The sequence below is a fragment of the Zootoca vivipara genome, chromosome 9 (genome assembly GCF_963506605.1).
Source record: "Zootoca vivipara chromosome 9, rZooViv1.1, whole genome shotgun sequence".
Classification (NCBI taxonomy): Eukaryota; Metazoa; Chordata; class Lepidosauria; order Squamata; family Lacertidae; genus Zootoca; species Zootoca vivipara.
In genome coordinates, this window is record NC_083284.1 from 26,242,401 (window position 1) to 26,261,693 (window position 19,293).

General features: G+C 42.4%; 1 protein-coding gene across 1 annotated transcript in view; it reads right to left on the reverse strand.

Annotated features, from left to right (window-relative positions):
* Positions 1-19,293, reverse strand: part of ARSJ (arylsulfatase family member J) — a 44,387-nt gene that overhangs the window by 11,311 nt on the left and 13,783 nt on the right. The window lies entirely within an intron of this gene.

Here is a 19,293-nt window from a genome sequence, read left to right on the forward strand (position 1 = left end):
GTTAAGTACGCTTCAGTTTAAGTACTCCGCGGACCATCTGGAACAGATTAATCCACTTTCCATTACTTTCAATGGGAAAGTTCGCTTCAGGTTAAGTACAGACTTCCGGAACCAATTGTGTACTTAAACCGAGGTACCACTGTATCCTTAAAGCAAATGCTCTGCAGTTGTACACAAGTTGATTACAAAACTGAACTACACGGCTTACTGATAAAGGTTGCTTTTGGGATTCAACAGAAGACAAGAAACATGTTGTCTGTTTGCTAAAATCTTAATGGACAATTTATAGCTGCTCCCTAAAGCACTGGATATATGTTGGGGGGGGGGGGTAGATTTAAATCGGTAAGCCAAAACAGAAGTATTTTGCTGAATGGACTGAATTCATTATCACAGCTAATTAGACACCATTTATAAAGAACAATCACATGCTAACCAATGATCTAGTAACAAATCCTACAACAGTTTTGCAGGCTTTAAGTGCTGTTAAGAGGTGGGTGATTTGTTCTGTATCTGTAATATACGTTTTGGGCAATTGTATTTAATTAGATTATTCATTGCCTCAGACCCATCTCTTGGCCAGGACTTTTTGATGATTGTGCTAGTTACGCCAGTTCCACCAATCCAATATAAACTTAGATTAATCTATCATAAGTAGAGGTTTACGTTTATTTAACATAAGGAGAGGTTTACAATTCAACAATAGTGGAAGCTTGTTTTACATTAATTTCAATGGCACAACTGTTTGCAGAAACAGTACCATGATATTGCTCCCAGATGGATGCAGATGTTAAGCTAGACTTTGTTGGTTTCTGTGCACATGGAACTTTAGTTAAAGAAGTGATGCAAACAGTAACAAAGTGATGTTTGTTTTTGCCAACCACACTGCACAAGCTTTTTAACAAATGACTTTAGGCCTGCACGTAGATCAATCATGTACAAATGGATGTAAAATTACATTCCAAACCAAGCTAAGATAAAGAGTTGTAACACATTTATTACAATGGGGCTTAAGTCTGCTTAACTTGGGCTGGACTTAATTTGTAGAGTAGCGGCATGCAGGGCAGTACGAGGATTCCTGCATGGGGGCGCCTCATTCGTGCCGCCCACTCAAAATTCTGTGCCCTTGGCTTTGGTCCCCCTGCCCCCCCACATTAAGCCCTGCATGAGACTAAATCTCAGGGTTGTGGAATTGAGCCCCATGTTGGGTGAAAGATTCCTGCATTGTAGGCTGTTGGGACTAGATGACCCTCATGGTCCCTTCCAACTCTACAATTCTATGAAATAACAATAGGCTCATTTTCAGGAATGCCTTACACCAGGGGTGGGGAACCTTTGGCCCTCCAGATGTTGCTGAACTGCATCTCCCATCAACTCCAGCCAGCATGGCCAATAGTCAAGGCTGATGGGTGTTGAAGTCCAACACCCATCTGGAAAGCCACAAGTTCCACACTCCTGCCACAGACAGATGCCAACCCAACGCCATCAGCCCCTGCCTTTGTATCTCTCAGGATCTCCAATGGGAAGCTGCCTTTTAAAACTTGGCCAGAGAAAGAACAGAGCTACTTGCCATTGAAGGATGCAAGTTGACAAGAGCATTTCAAAGCAATGCCCCATTATCTGCTTACCCAGGATGCAGTTTACCTTGAATGCAGAGAAACTTTGCCCATAATCCTTTGTATGTGCACAGTCCTTCACACAGGCACATAATCTGAATGCAGGGGAGGGGGGGATAGGGGTAGAGGAGGGTGGTACACAGTGAAGCAGATGGGCTGGAAACAGTATCATTTACTTTGTTTGTTTGTGAAAGACAAGATGTGCTTCGCAACTGTATAATGCTTTCTACTGCCCACTGAGCAGAAGCCATTCAATCAGGCTAGCTGAATTGTTTCCATCCCAGCTGGTCATTCAAAGAACTGTAACTCTGATAGGCGCTGGAGATGGCTTTCCCCCCCTCCTCTCTGCTTTTCTTTCGTGTGATGTCCTTCATATTGCATGCCTGAGGGATCGCTTTTTATTGTTATTATTATTGATCTGTAAACTGCTTTGAAAGTTGGTGGAAGAGTGGAGTTAAAAATACTTTGAAAAGTGACAATATTTATTCCTATCGTACCTTGATACTTAATCAAGATGCTAAACAGGATTCTTCCAGGCTGTGTATTTTAAACGAATGTGTACTAAAGTCCCACTGTTTTATCAACCCAGCAACTCCAGGAGAAAAATAAAACTTCCAAAGTAATAATCATGAAGCTTTGCTCAAGCAGGAGTTGGACCAGTCACTTTAATCCTTGCTGGGGAATCTTCTATGCCAGGGATGTCCAACCAGTAGATTGCGATCTATTGGTAGATCCCCGGCTGATCCTGAAAGATTGTGGGACCCTTATCATGTACAAAAAGTTATGGGGGAAAAGCTTAAAAACTCTGTGCAATCCTCCCCCCAAAAAGCTCAACAAGTCTGTGCAATCCACTCACCCCATGCACGCTCCTCCTCCCTCCATTGACAATGGGTAGATCACTGCCAGTTTTTTTTAATACTGGGAGTAGATCGCAGTCTCTTGGGAGTTGGACATGCCTGTTCTATGACACGGTATAAGGAGGCATATGCCAATACTTGCAGGAATATGTTTATTTATTTAGAGCTCTTATTTAGATACTTTTAATATCTCTTGCAAACTGCATCTTTCCTACTGAGGCAGCCTGATAGAGTAGCAGCTGTCAGGGGACTCTTGAGGGAGAGGGAGGCCTGATGGAGCTGGTCTTTCAGCAGAACGGGATGAAATGAGCCCTGCTTCCTATCTCTGAGGATGCCGCACATTCCCTGCTGAATGCAAAGCTCTCTGGGAGCATCAGAGCCCAATGGAGCTCTGGATGACAGCCTATTTCATCTGCTATCACTGTGACTACATAAATGGCAATGACAGCGTAACAGATGGAAAGCATGTGTATGTGGCTATTGTTTTATTTGCTCTAAGTTCTGGCACAGTTGTAAAACTGAAGCTAATGTTCTCAGCCTTACCATTAATATTGTTCACTTTCTGAAAGGAAAAACCCTGATTGCATAATCAGCTTTCTTAACTTATATTAAATCTATACAGATGGAACACACACACATGCACACAAAAGAGAATGTTGGATGGAACCTAACCTTTGCTTGCCACGCACAGACCCACTTCCCCTGAAAACTGAACTCTGAATAAAAGCAGATCTTCCTCTCTGTCCAACATGAGCATATGCAATCTGAGAAACAAAAGCTTGGGTTATAAAGTCCTTGTACTGTGAACTCATGAATAGAAAGCCTCATAAAATGAAGGCTGGCATGTCTGAAGTAATTTAAAAGAACCTCCGTTTCCTTAATTATCAACATGTGTGCCTGCAGGTAGGCCATTTGGGCAGATATGCATCTTTTTGGCAAAATGCAGGCCTGTCATCATTCCACAACATCACCAATGCTCAAGGGAAACTGGCATGGAAGCCACACAAGTGCTATGAGCACCAGAACCATTCTTTGTATTAGCCTTCCCCAACCTAGTGGCTTCCAATGTTTTGGGCTACAACTCCCATCAGCCCCCTCCAAAGTATGTCCAATGGTCAGGGATGATGGGAGCTGTAGTCCAAAATACGTGCAGGGTTAGGAAAAGCTGCTTTATATCCAAGACTACTTCAATGCCGTTATAAACACCAAAGTCTAAAGTCTACTAGCTTCCTTTAGAGAGGGAATATCCTCCTAATAGACTTGCCAACTGCTTCATAGGGGCAAAAGGTTCCTGCATTGCAGGGGGTTGGACTAGATGACCCTTGATTCTAGATTCTAAGATAACAGACTTTAGGCTTCCCGTTATTGTTCTGGTCTGTTTCATTTTTATTAGTGTTTTATTCCCATGTATTCACGCAGATTTATGGTGCAGCCACACTTGGAATACTTCAGGTGCTACTGAAGGATTTTTTTTTAATTTTGTTTCGACTCAAACCAACACGGCTACCTACCTGTAACTAGAACTATGGAAGGCACCACACTGAGCCGCATGAAATGGAAGTCCATCAACCTGGTATCTGATGAAGTGTGCATGCACACGAAAGCTCATACCAAAATTAAAACTTAGTTGGTCTTTAAGGTGCTACTGAAGGAATTTTTTTTATTTTGTTTCGACTCAGACCAACACGGCTACCTACCTGTAACTTGGAATACTGTGTACATTTTTTGGTCACATTAAAAAAGATCGCTGTAGATATGGAAAAGGTGACCAAGAAAAGGGGCAACCAAAATGGTCAAACGGCTGGAGCAACTGCCCAATGAAGAAAGGAGCATTTGGGGACATGTCAGAGGACCTTTTTGGCTGACTGCTAAGTGGCAAAACAGACACAATATACTTTATATGCATGATCATTGTGGTTTTACTTAAACTGCTCCTTCTTTAATAATATAACAATTCCATTACTGGCAATGGCCAAGTATGCCTTTTGCCTAGTCTTGAAAGACAGCAGTAACCCTCCCTACTAATCTGGGATCTAGCAACCATCCACCACCCTCCCTTAAAGAGAGTCTGTTCCAATGAGTTCTGTGCAGTGCTGTCTTAGCTGCCTGAAGTTTACATCTGGTATAAAGAACACTGCCTAATCGTGTCAAGGGAATTACCAGAAGCATCAGAGGCTTTGTGTGCCTCTCAAACATAATCTCATACTTTGGGACGGGCTGTGGCTCAGTCACAGAGCACATGTTTTTAATGCAAAAGGTCTTGGGTTCAATCTTCAGCATCTCAACATAGGGCTAGGAGAGACTCCTATCTGAAAACCTCATGATCCACTCTCGGTCAATGTGGACTAAAGAGACCAGTCCTTACCCATAATTTATTCCTTTCCCACTACTGCTGAAAGCAGCCCTTTAAGCAGCTCATTGGTCTCCATCACACAAGTATGACGAGGACTTGCTCAGCAGACGATCTCCGGTCTTAGGAGATTTAAAAATCCACTCTCTCTCATTTGCTAAAGTATGAACACATGAATTTCCCACAAACTATTTAAGACTTCACTAAGCATGCTTTCCGTTACTGGGGATTGGCATGGGAAAATTTTCGGTTGTATTTTTAAAATCTCTATTTTTAGCATATTTGATATTGTTAGCTATTGGATGTTGTAGGGGTTTTTTGTTTTGTTTTTTACTCTAAGCCTACAAACGGGGCTGGTTAGAAATTCAAATTAATACGCAAATGCCTCTGGAGGAATTCTGACTGAAATAATGAATGAGCCAATAGCGACAACTTCATAATTTATAGACAGGATAGAAGTAATTACCAAGCATGCATGTGAATGTTTTGCTGAAATATCCCAGGGGTGAAATGTGTAGCTTAATTAATGATTTTTTTAAAAATTATACAGTAATTACATTTTAGAAGCCACAATAGTAGTGTATATTCTGTGGCTGTGTACACATTCCCATTTACTTTGCATCCAGAACATTCTCCACTGCTGGTTTGAGTAGTGGTGGACATAGCAATATCTATCCTGTTGTTTATTGAGAACTATTGTATTCTGATGAATTTTCCCTTAAACCAGCTTGGATCCATTTTTTTGTCAGGGTGGGTGGGTGGGATGACCTAGCTATGCTTTTAGGCGGTATTGTGCATTTTAATTTCTTAAAATGGAGGTCTTTAAAATTCCTAAATTGGGAGGGGTCTTGAGAGGACACATGGAAATCAGGGGCTGGGGGGGCTGATTTGGCTCATGGATTGCCCCCCTCTGATCTAAATGAACAGAAAGAGTAGATCAGAAACAGGGCCCCACTGTGTTTTTTAATCCTGACTTGCCCTTGCCATATTGTGTTTTGCAAATAAGGGAGTCAAAGTAAGCTTTCCTTCGAAGGCCTAAAAGTATATGCGATTATCACAAAATAATAAAGGTTTATGCACCGGATTATGGTGTCCACATAAGCCTTTGTACTTTCAGTATTAAATGTTGAGTATACTCTTGGCAGCCTAATAAAAGATTATGCAATTGCAACAACAGGTACCCAAGGTTGGATTCATGCCAGAAATTAGTTCATAATCTTCTAAGAGAAACTAAGTTTTGCTTCCAAGAACGAACAGCTTCAATGTGAATAGAAGGGTGTGTGACAAAAGTGTATGTTGGGTTTTAACCAACATTCATGTTTTTCACGTGTGTTATGAAATTAAGGTCAAAGCATGTTTGACAGGCTGCATTGTACTGAGTTAGATGAGTTATCCAGCTGGCTCAGAACTGACTGCTTAGTCTTGTCTACATTGACTAACAATGGTTGTCAGGGGCCTTTCACAGCCCTACCAGGAGATGCAAGGGCAGGCATCCCCAAACTCGGCCCTCCAGATGTTTTGGGACTACAATTCCCATCATCCCTGGCCACTGGTCTGGTTAGTTAGGGATGATGGGAGTTATAGTCCCAAAACATCTGGAGGGCCGAGTTTGGGGATGCCTGTGCAAGGCACTTAACGTGGATTTCCCACTGAGCCACAGCTCTTTCCCGACAGTAAGTCTGGACATGTGCCTAATCACACTTTAACACGTCTGCATGTGTAACTGTGGAGGCATGATATTTTGAGTCTTTTATCCAGAAGCATTCCACACCACGGGGGAGACTACATTATGCCTTTATATCTAGGAGGGGACAAGATACCCAAGGGAAAAGGTAGTAGTAAGATTAAGGCTAGGGTAGTGATGGTGAACCTGTGACACGCTGGCACGCACCCCATCGGCCCATTTACACTGTTGTTGTTGTTTCCCCATTTGTTCTCCCACTCCTCCTCACGCTACAGCTTGTCTCCACTGTTAAAACCCGGATCCTTTTTGTTGTTGTTGTTGCTGGTAGCCAGAGATTGGTTTTTAACCCTTTCTGTGCTTGTTTTTTTCTGGCACTTTGGCAGACTATGGGTGTAACAGCGTTCATTTTTTAACCCATTCTGTGCTGGTTTTTTGGCACTTTAGCAGACTATGTCGGTGCTGCATGTTAGTTCCAGCGAAAGTATTATTATTCATCATTTATTTCTGTTCTCTCCCCCCCCCCAAAAGCAAAGCAACTTTTGCACTCCCCCCAAAAACCTCCAAAACTTTGGTCAGCAGCTCCCCCCCAAAAAAGCTCAACAACTCTGGGCACTTTGTTAAAAATAAGGGGGTTTTGGGTTTGGTTTGGTAATTAGATTTGGTTTATTAAATACAGTTATACAGTTATATACTGTACTACAATTATAATTTTTGTTATTTAAACTATAAATATTGCAGAATTATGGTGTGCTTTTTCTCGAAGTGACACACCACCCAAGTTATGCTTGGTTTTTCGGCGAATTTTGACACACCAAGCTCAAAAGGTTGCCCACCACTGGGCTAGGGGAAGGGCAGAGTGCTTCGTAACAAAAGGTTGGCTGCTAGTCAGGAGGTACAATATTCTAAGCTCCATTGGGTAGTCTTGGGACCAAATTCTCAGAAAACGCGCTACTCCATCCATTATCAATTAATTTACCTACAGGATGGCCCACAGTGGTGCTCATTTCAAACAACATCAAGGAATGAGCAGTCCAAATTTTTCAGGGGCTAGACTGACAGAACAAGTGATTTGGAAAGTCCTTTCAGATTCCTTGCCTTGAGCTGCAAACATTATGGAAACTAAGTTTTATATTTTAGCAGCTGGGAGAGATAGAAAAATGGGAGCAACTGCTGCTTTAAAAGATGAAAACACCCAGGCAGTCTTTCTGGCTGAAAAAGCTCTTTGTCACAAGGTGCAAAAAGCAAGCACCCTCAGCAAGCAACAGTTGGGCATCCCAGAAACATCAAAGGAATACAAGACAATCTAGTTGCAATGAATTCAACTGACATTAACTTTGGCCATCAATTAACCTTCCCTTCCCAGATTTTTCCAGGTGCCCCTTATTAATACAGCCTGTTGTTGTGTTTTTTTAAGAGAGCACATTGGCATTTGGCTCTGCCTGACTATTTTTATTTTTTTAATATTGTACCTCTTAGGCATTCAAAAAGATTTATGCAAGGCGGAATGTGAATTCTCATTAAGTTAATTTAGAAGTGATGACACAGCACACTGATTAGGGGGTCACTGTATACCTGATGTGAAATAAAATGCCTTCTCTTCTTTTCATGACCTTTGAACATTTTATTATTTCAGTAACTGCCTAGTTAGGGTCCAGAGATATTTAAGAATGCTAGAGGGTGGACTGCCAATAGCTGCCTTTCCTTTGTTACCATTTATTGACTGCATCAAATGCAGGGAAGGCCAGGTACCACATTGGTTTCATTTACATCAGTTGCTATGGTGTAGGGACAAGGAAGCAGTTCCAAAGGGATGTGTTGTCATTAGTATATTGAGAAATATAGTATATTCCAAAACAAGTTCAAGGGTATAAGGAGGGAGAAAGAATCAGACATCCTTGTTCTTGAAAAACGTATAATGAATTTGGATATGGGAACATTTGATGCTGACATGTAAGTTTTCTGCTAAGTCTCATAAGCTTCCATTTCCCCCTTTATTTATACAGCAGTACATAAATATTTTGTGATTTATACTTCTCTGATCCACGGAATGAATCTAGGCTTTCTGCTTCCAGGGTTGTGTCTCTTGTGTTATTACAGACTCATTATATCTTCTAGAGTCAACAAAAAGTAATCCCACACACAAAAAACCCCCAAGAAGCAGCATAAAGAAATCCAAGTCCATGGCTCCACTGAAGAACAGAACAGCAAATGCCATACTTGGCATTGTCAATATAAAGCAGCATTAAGACGGATCTACCATGCAGATACTGCACTGTGTCTGCTGACAAAGGCTTACAGTTGAGATCTGCCACTTGAGGGCTGTCAGGACCATGCTGGCAAGACAGCTCTGGAGCCAGGAAGAAAGCCTAAAGCAAATGAAACTAGAGTCCCTAGGCCCATCCAATGGTTTCTGTAGAACGATGCACCAAAGCACATATGCTGAAACAAGCCAAGACTGGAACTAAAGGCAGTCTACTGGACCCAGGTCTAGCCCTCCAGGTCAGAGAAGCACATAAGAAAGAAGACCAGTTAAATCAGGTCCCCAGGGAGAAGCCAGAGATGGAGCACGGCAAGCAATCTGAAGACAGCCAGTAGCGCCACTGCTGTGGAATATAAAGATATGGTGCAACGTGAGTCTACATTTCTTACGGGGCTTGCCGAATAACCAGAACAGTCTTTCAGCAAGCAAATAGGCAGGGCTGAGCTAAAGCAAGCTAAAGCCAGAGATTTTCAGTTTAGGGGCTTTATTATGGCTGGAATAGGTTACCATGGGCTCAGTTGGATGAGCTTGTTTCAGCCTGACCAACTTTACAGTGGAAAAAGGAACAAATGTCACTTAAAAACATGAGCAATTTTAGAATGTTGCTAAACTTCTTGAGTGCTTTCCTTTGATTCCTAGACTAGGCCATCAAAGATTTGTGGTTTTTACTGCCAACTTCACAACAGACCCTTCCTTACATACAGTATATAACATTGCATGCTCTATGTTCCTTTACTGGAGTTTTAAGTGGTTTTCTTTCTTTTTCTGTTGATTGAAACAAGTTTGCCCAACCTAACCCACAGGTATCCCCTCTCCATCGTAATCAAGTTCATAAATTGAAAAGGTTGCCTTCTAGTTTGTTCTTCTAGGAAAAATACACCTGGATTTGTAGTAAAATATGATTGTAATACAATAACTTGTACTGTGCAAATATTTAGTAAGCCACTTGGAGCCATTACGTACGTGTAAAACACCCACAATTATAATGATTTATATGTGTGTATGTATATGTATGTTCATATTTGTTTACATGCCTTTTCTTATCAGGACTTCCCTCCTGTGACCTGACAGCATATCTTTTCCAGACTTGAAGTACAAATTATGGAGATTTATTGCTGCAAAACGAATTGTGCTTATATCTATTTTTGGCATGATAATACTGGCGTGAAGTACAAAATGTTCCCTAAGAACATTTTAAAATGTATGCATGATTTTTAGCGTGTGTTCATGAGATGGTGAAGGAAATCTACAACACGAAAATGTCTCTGGAAACAAAAGAACATATGTGAACAGGTAGGAATCACAGAGCATGTTGCTTGCTGAAATGAAAATGGTCCATTTATCGTGGTGAGCAAGGGATGCCACACAAAAGAACTCAGTTTTTCAAAGAGCAGTATCTTGTTTGCGTAAACTCTTCCGCTGTTCCCAGACAAAATGCTTCCTCCTACACAGCTCTTGAGGAATGTGCTTAGATGACTTCTCAGAAACAGAAGGTTAAACTCTTTCCAATTATGGCAGTCTCTTCCAGTTGCTTTATAAACAGTGTTTAAAGGTCTGGTGTGATCTGAAAGGAATCATCACCTGAAGTCATCACTGAATAGTGTTATGATGGTAGGCTACGAATTATAGAGATAGAACAAAATATCTATATAACTTTGTGCAAAATGCAACTGTGTTCCTGCCCCATATTTAATGACAAATTTCTTATAAAACAGTGCACCCTCTTCCAAAAAATAATAAATTATTTCTTGCTTTCAGTTGTTATTTCTGGGTGGGAGCTGCTTCTCCATGGCTCTGCCCATGACTCTATGGTAGAAATATCAACAAGTCAGTACAACTTGGGACCGAGGCTCCTTGGGTTTATTGCAAACTTGGTGCTGCTCATGTGCCTTGTCCACATGATGCCACCACAATCACAATGCTGTCTCGTATTATTTTTCCATTCAGTTAGGATATATTGCTTCCATGGAAAATCTGGTAAGGAAAAAAGACCCATAGAAATGGTAAATCTGTATTATATCCAGGCAGCGACGGAGGGAAAGGGATGCCATTTTGATTAAAACATTGTGTGGATCCTGTGGAAAAATTGCATACATAAGCAATACCAAGTGCTAGCGGAGTCACCTAATTAACACAAATGGAGTCCAGAGAGAGAGAAAAGACCTGATAACACTTTACTGAGCAAGCTGAATTAAAACAGTGTATAATTTGAGGGGAAAGCAACAAAGAGGCTTTGTCTTTCTTAGTTCAGGCCTTGTACCGTAGGGAGACATTCAATGAAACGTATAGAGGAAAAAATATCGCAGAACTACACAGCCAATTAGAAAACATGCTACTTCAGTAGAGATCACACCATTCTGTCTGGTTGCTAAACAAGACCACCACCTCCCTCTTTGTTAGCTGACTTGATAACAGAATTAGCCTTTAATTAAGACACAGAGCGATCTTTGCTGTTGCATTGCCAATATCAATTCTGCAACAAACTACCATGTAGAAGCACCACTTTCACATAAGACTGGTCAGTCAAAACTTACAATTAAGAAGATATAACACAAGAGAATTTGGGTGATTCACCTCACTAAATCAACACACTTTGTAGAAGAAAAGGTGTGTAAAACACTGTTGGGCACCATCCACAAAGAGTGGCTATTTTGCAATACAATGTTCTACCCCTGCCCTTTTTTGCCCTTGCACATCCCAGATCTTGCTGTCCACATGGGTGCAATATCTGTGCCCTATAATTCCTTTTACTGAGCTTCTTTGACATTACCTAAGCATCTTTACAGAGAGGCAGGAGTCAATTGCTCCAAAAGCTAGTGAAGGTCAAGCTAACCTTGGCTCAGTTGTTAAGTCGACTTGATTATTATGAGCTTTCATGCTGAGGGGGAAACCTTTTTTGTTTTCCAAGAGTTCTCTCTGCCAGGTGGTAATGGGGATGGGTCACTGCCATCCCTTTCATCCTGAAAGGGCTTGAAGCTTTCCACACACATTCCAACAAGCACTTGCAAGCCTCAAGAGTGCTTGAGAAGTGCCTGTATTGGCATACTCTTCCTTCCTAAAGACCAACAATTTTTTCTTCTAGACAGGCTCCGAGCCCATTGTAGACAGAGACTCTAAGTTCCTGATGCTGTGCAGAGCATGTGTAGGATCAATTTCTTGCTGGGAATTCCACTGTAGTCTGCCCCTTGTCATAGTCAGATGTTTCCTGTTGAGATTTATGTTTTCAGCATCTTTTCCCCTCTGCAGAGGCCGGGGATCTATTAGGGTGGGTCTTTTTCATGCGACTTCTGCATGAGAGGTCCAGAGGGCAGCAACAGAAGAAAAGGCCTTTTCTGCAGTGGCTCCCCATTTGTGGAATGCTCTCCCCAGGGAGGTTCATCATTATACACCTTTAGGCGCCAGGCAAAAATGTTCAACCAGGCCTTTAGCTGATTAACATTCTATGTCATTTTAAATCTGTGTTTCTCGGGGGGGGGGTTGCTGCTTTGTCTTGTTTTTATTGTGTATTTTGTGTTTTTATTTTGTATTTTTATGCGGTGAACTGCCCTAAAAATATAGTTCCAGCTCCAAACAGGACTGTCTTCCCTTTCCCAGGAGATTTAGGTTAGCAGGGCCAGCAAAATTTGCACAGATTATTATGAAATTTCCTTCTACTACAATTCCATAAACTACTTGCTGTATTAAGTTCTGAAGCATGACACTTTATATCCATCGTAATATTTTAATAGTCTGTAACATGATCTTTAAATTTACAATCCATAAACTATGCATGATGTTGTTGCTTTCTTCTAGCTTAGAAAATCTTGGGCCACAGTATTATTTGGTACATCTACAATGCATGAGTATTAATTTTGTTACCAGGTACTTGAACTTGCAGTGGTATTTGTATATCATTCCTGTGTATTAAAAGCACTTCAAATGCATCATGTAGTTGCAATTCCTACAACAACCTTGTAAGGGTGACAGAGTGGGACAAGGAACCTATATGTCCCTCTTATGTTGCTGGAGCTCAATTCCCATCATCCCCAGCCATTGGCCAGGCAAGCTGGCTGGGGTTGATGGGAGCTGGAGTCCGACAATATATGGAAGGCTATAGGTTCCCCACCATTAAGAGCAGAAGAAGAGCCAGCTGGATCAGACCAATGGTGAAAGGTAAATCAGCAGTATTATTCCCCTTATTGCATATTGGGAATGAGGGACTGAAGCTGGGAGAGAGTAGGTTGCTTAAATCCCCCAAACGAGTGATTTTCAACATCATCCCATATACAGTGGTACCTCTACTTACGAATTTACCGTAATGCGTTCCGAACGCACATTTGTAAGTCGAATCCCATAGGAATGCATTGGGAGAAAAAATTCATAAGTACTGTAGAAGCAACCCTATCTAAAAATTCGTAAGTAGAAAAAATCCTATCTAAATCGCATCCAAGATGGCGGACGGAGCTCCATTCGTAAGTAGAGTTATTTGTAAGTAGAGGTACCACTGTATGACTATTTTGCACCCAGTACTGCTTATTGCAGGGCAAAATCATGCTTCCAATTATCGGCTGTTTGTTGAAGCAGGAAATATGTAGTTTATTCCACAAACCACATAATCCTACTTGTATAACGGAATGCCTCCTGCGACCTACAGGATCACTCTGTAACTATTTGGCAGAAAGTGATTTGTGATCACACTTGGTGGTTACTGTGAGCATATTTGCCCCCCCCCCCTTGCAGTGCCAGCCCTAGTATTAGGTAGAGTGGGAGGCCATCTCAAGCAGATAATTTGCGGGGCATGAAAGGGCAAAAAATGGTTAGCTATTTAATTTATTGTTGTAGTATTTTTACTACCAGGGAGGAGAGGGGAAAGAGGTGCTTGTGGGGTTTTCTGCCTCAGATGCCCCCAAAATGTGGCTGGTAAAGGGTACCATGTACCTTGTCCCGGGCAACAAAATGTCTGCCTCTGTGGCTTTCCAGTAATGTGAGGAGACTTAAAAGTTGGATTTTATAAGTTGAAAGTGCCCAAAAGATTAATTTGGTAATAAAAACAGTTTATATAAGGAAATCGTTTTAGTTTGGCTCAACATAACCTACATAATTTTATGCCTGGTATTAGCAGCTGATAAGCAAACAGCACTAGGCATATTTGAAATACTTTAAATCCACTGTTCCCTGGCTGGTATTATATCAGCACCAACTGTCATAGATAGCTTTGCAGTGCAGTAATAGTTGCAATTTTTTACTCTGGAATAGCCACAGATTAAGAAATATGCAGACCACAAATTAAACAGCTCCTAAGGAAAACAGGATCAAATTAGCTTATTAAATTCAACGTGTCTTACATGCCAATCTGCAGCATAGCTGCCAAGTATCCCGTTTCCACCGAAAACCCCTTTTTTCCTACCGTTTCCCGGCGGTCTCCCGTTTAGGTTTTTATCCTGATATTCTCACTTAAATCTGCTTCTGCCGGCGGCCATTTTTCTGGTGCCGCTTTGCCCTTCTATGGGCACCAGAAAATGGTGGCGCCAGCGCCGGAAGTCGCTTCCATGCATGACCGGAAACGCGTAAAAGCGACTTCCGGTGGCGCTTTGCCCTTCTATGGGCATCAGAAAATGGCGACGCCGGCGCCGGAAGTCGCTTTTACGTGTTTCCGGTCATGCGTGGAAGCGACTTCCGGCGCTGGCGACGCCATTTTCTGGTGCCCATAGAAGGGCAAAGCGCCACCGGAAGTTGCGTCTACGCAACGTCCGGTGTCGCGGGCTGCCGATCCCGGATCTTTCCGTCCAGGACTTGGCAGGTATGATCTGCAGTGCTAGGCTACACAGACCCTTTAAACTCCCTGTCTATCTTAGATGCTGTCTCTCCACCAAATTGCCCAAGGTGGAGCAATACCAACATTCAAAAACAACAACAAAAGAAATTAGGACTCTTTGCTAAAGTGACAGCTAAACAGTAGCAACAGGGTGGATTCAGGGGGCAAGTCTGAAAGTGGCAGCAATAGAAGTGGAAGGAGCTGGAGCTCCCACTACAAAATCATCCAGCCCTCAAACTGTGAAATGCCATCAATGTTATAATAGCCATCATTAAGAGACTAGTCAACATGGTGCCCTTCATAATGTTCTTCAGACTCCAGTTCCCATCAGTCCCAGCCAATGGCTTGTACATGACATTCATCCACTGCACCTTTCCTCCTCCCTTCTCAATGCACAATATTAAACCAGGAAGGCTGTAATGAAATCAACGTACCCACTGGGAAATGGAGGGAGCTATTTTCCTATCCCACCCCACCCTGAAAAAAACCCAACAACACTGCCCTTGAAGCAATGCTACATCATGATGGAGTGTTGCTTCCATTGGGCATTTTATCCTAAATGAAAAGGGAATGTTACTAGGTTGCTGAGGGCAGTTCAGATAGATAGATATTTTCTATTTTAAAAGGCATTGAAGAAATCCTCAACCACAGTCCCACCTTCCTTCATGTCCTGAGAATTTGCCCATTCTTGAAGATTAACTTGCTCTTCAAAGGCCGTGCATTACTGTGTACTATTTTGGTGTAGACATCTCAAAAAAAGGCAAACCAACACTGTCAGAGAACTAGCACTCCCAATTTTTTTCAGGGGGCAACTCCTCCATAAAGGAATGTTACAATACTTGGGGATTTTTAATTTTAAGGGGAAAAAGAAAAGTACAGTAAGGGAAAACATGACAGAAGTTTATAAAATGATGCAAGGCATGGAAAAAGTGGATAGTGATAACTCTTTCTCCCTCTCTCAAGAATAATAGGACTGGAGATAACCCAATGAAGCTGAACAGTGGAAGATTCGGGAGGAAAGGATGTGCTTCTTCACACAGTGCATAGCTAAATCACGGCATTCACTACCACAAAATGTAGTAGTAATGTCCACGAACCCTGGTAGATTCCAAAGCTGATTTAGACAAATTAATGGATCAGAGGCAGTATGTCTCTGAATACCAGCTGCAGAGGAACAACAGAATGAAAGGGCTAATGCACTCCTATCCTATTGAGGGCTTCCCACAGGCATCTGGTTGGCCACTGTGGAACAAGATAGGCCTTTGGGTCAGATCTAGCATGGCTGTTCTTCTGTTAGGGCACAGTGTTTCACCTGTAGCAGAAGAAGCGTGGAAGATGCATACCTCCTAATTACTCGCACAATCCACCGAAAGCTGGATAGCATTCAAAGTGCAGGTGCTGAACAAGCAGGTGAGTTTACTGTATTCCCCTCCAAGAAGAGCTTTATTAATACATGTAAAACAGAGCTTACCCCCACAACCTATTTTGTCCCATATTTTCCCTCCCCCATTTCCTGCAGCGCCACCACTTACACTGGCTAAGCAAGGATCAGGTTATTATAAGTCATTGGTTTTTATGTTTTCTATTACAAACTGTAATTGTGTTTAATACATCTTATGGCTTGCCTTGGGCCTTTGGGAAAGTGTGAAATACTAATGGAAATAAAGTAATACGTTCCAGAAAGACTTTATCCTAAAGGCTCAGTATTGTTGGCTCACATCCTAACACACACACACTTTTTTCTCTTCCGTACTGCAGGGTGTTGGGTTTTTGGGTTTTTTTTTACAGCAGCAAACACACAAGTGCAGGGATTGTTACAAAAAAGGAGTTCCATGGTATGCTCAAATTGCTACCTTGCCGTCAAATTGACATGTTCCACCCTGCTTAATGGAACCCTGGCCATGTCGAACAAGCCAAGTTCAACAAATCTACCCATTGTTTAGAACGATTTGGATCTAGGATTCTATACATGTTACTCAAACATCTGCTTCCCTAGAAACACCTCATTCTCATCTCATATCAAGTTGCAGAGCAACGGGTACTGGATTACACTTTTATGGCGGAGACAAGCTTGCAGTAACCAAAGAAGTGAATTCCAGGACTTGTAGTAAATCAGCCAAGCATGGATTGATTTGAAGAAAAGGTGAACCCAACTGGGTAACCCCATCTGGCAGTGCAGCCCCATAAGACAGATTAATTTTTATATCCCCACTCTCAATATTTATTTGATTAGATACCGCTGAACATTTTCCAGGTGTTTGAGGGTAATTGCATATTTCAAGGTTTATTAAAGATAGCAGAAGGTGCCCCTTTCTTTCTGCCACCTTTTTAACTGAAAGAGGAAAGAAACAATGGAAACTTACAGAAGAGATTCATTGTACAAAGTCAGCATGTTCTCAACAATTTTGTCCCATTCCCATATAAACAGAGCCGGCCCATCCATGAGGCTGGGTGAGGTGGTTGCCTCAGGTGGCATCCTCCCAGGGGTGGAATGCCCATTCTACTGCCCAGCTCTGCTGCCAGTCTCTCCAACTTCTAGGGGCAGAGAGGGACGGTGGCAAAGCTCTGCGGAATGCCTCCCCTCCTGCCGAGTCAGCAAGAGGGGAGGTATTCTGTCACCCAACTTTGCTGCTGGGAGGGGGAGAGATCTCCCCTGCTCCTCCCACCCCATGGTGTGTTGGGACTCTGCTGAAGGGAGTAGCCAATGCAAAGCCCCACTGGCAAGTGTGAGGACCCAGAAAGGATCCTCCCACCTACCTCCCGGCAGGTAAGACTCCTTATGGAGTTTGCACTTCTATCTCAGGGCAATTCATGTCAGGTGCTGAAACACCTCAGGCCGCTCCTGCATATAATTGTAGCTATGTTGGGCTGTGTTAGGTGTTGCAAGAATATCAACAGTGTGGTGTAGCAGCAAAAAAAAAAAGCACTACTTTATTCTACCTTGCTTAGACCAAACCTGGAATACTGTGTCCAGTTTTGGGCACCACAATTTAAGAAGGATATAGACAAGCTGGAGAATGTGCAGAGGAGGGCAACCAAGATGATCAAGGGTCTGGAAATTAAGCCTTATGAGGAACAGCTGAGGGAGCTGGTTATGTTTAGCCTGGGAAAGAGGAGATTGAGGAGAGAGATGATAGCCATTTTGAAATAGCTAAAGGACTGTCACATGCAGCAAGCTTGTTCTCTCCTGCTCCGGGGAATAGGACTCAAACCAATGGGTTAAAGTTACATGAAAGGAGATTCCGACTAAACATCAGGAAGAGCTTCCTTGTGGTAAGAGCTGTTCAAGAATGGAACAGACTCCCTCAGAGTGTGGTGGACTCTCCTTCCTTGGAGGTTTTAAGCATAGGTTGGATGGCCATCTGTCATGGATGCTTCAGTTGAGATTCCTGCATTGCAGGGGGTTGGACTGGATGCCATTTGGGGTCCCTTCCAACTCCAAAATTCTATGATTCTATGACACTGCTTTAAATGTATAGTGCAGATGGGGCCTTTGTCTTCTGATACCTGCTTACAAATCAGCTCTTCCTTTTGCTTTTATGTTCAGCTAAAACAAATCCTACCCGAAACATATATCTAATTTGGTTCTTTATTTTCCTGATCTGCGCGGTCTTTGTGCTTCTGCAAACCTGGGAAAAGTATGTAATGCATGAAGTGATAACACATGGATACCGGTACTGTATCAACTGTTGCACTCAATGAAACTTCCATCAGCAGATTCCTTTGGTGGACTGGGAGCTGTGCAGATTGGATGCAGATTTGTGTCTGGATGTGCATCAGCCATGTGTGGGCACATCCAGATGCAAAGAACCCAATGGAACCCACATCTGTCCTGCCAGAGTTTGAATGAAGACATGTGCACTTATCAGTACTGTCATGGTGATAGGAATGTGCATTTCCACCCAGTGACCTTACAGTACTAGTTATGTGTCAAGGCTCACCATGTCTGAATTATTCTGTCTTGTGGTGGCTGCTTCACTTTAAATGATTTTTAAGGTTGTTGGAAACTCCAGTGGACTCTTGTATCTGCATAATCTTAGAGGGGGGTGGGGAAATGTGTGAATTGTCCTTCAGCTCAATTTTAGTTTATAACCTTCAGCACCATAAAATATTGATTTGACAGACTCTTTCTTTACATTCAGTGGTTTCCATCAGATATAGAAAAACACAAATACTTCATTTTTCTTGCTTTGCTACGTTATTCCCATGGAAGAAGTCAGCTAGTTTGTTTTGGGCTTTTCTTTGTTACTATGATGAGTAGAGATGACTCATCAAACACTGGAAGCAGATTAGTGGAATAAGAAAATATTGTTTTTAACTTGGTAACTTTTCACAGGAGAATTGCTTTTTTAAAGGTTGAGTGGGGTGTGTGGGAAACCAGACTTCAAATCCAAAGCCAAAGCCTGCCAGTTAAGAATACAAGTGGAACAACAGCAGTAAAAGACAGGGGCAATCCATCTAATTACAGTACAGTAGGGTGGGTCCAGTCTGGCCCTACGTGGCCCTGTGCCTAATTAGTTTGTGGGCCAGTGCCCACCCACTCCAGTGGTCCAGAGCAACTGGAGGAGGGTGGTGCCAAGTGACCCTCCTCTTCTCCAGCCGCATGGGAAGATGTTGGTCCCCCCACCTGGACCAGCCACGGCCACACCATGCAGCAAATGCCCCCGTGAGTCTCCAGATGAGCGGATATTTCTGATGTTATCCAGGAAAACTTTGTGTGTTGTGGTGGGGCAAT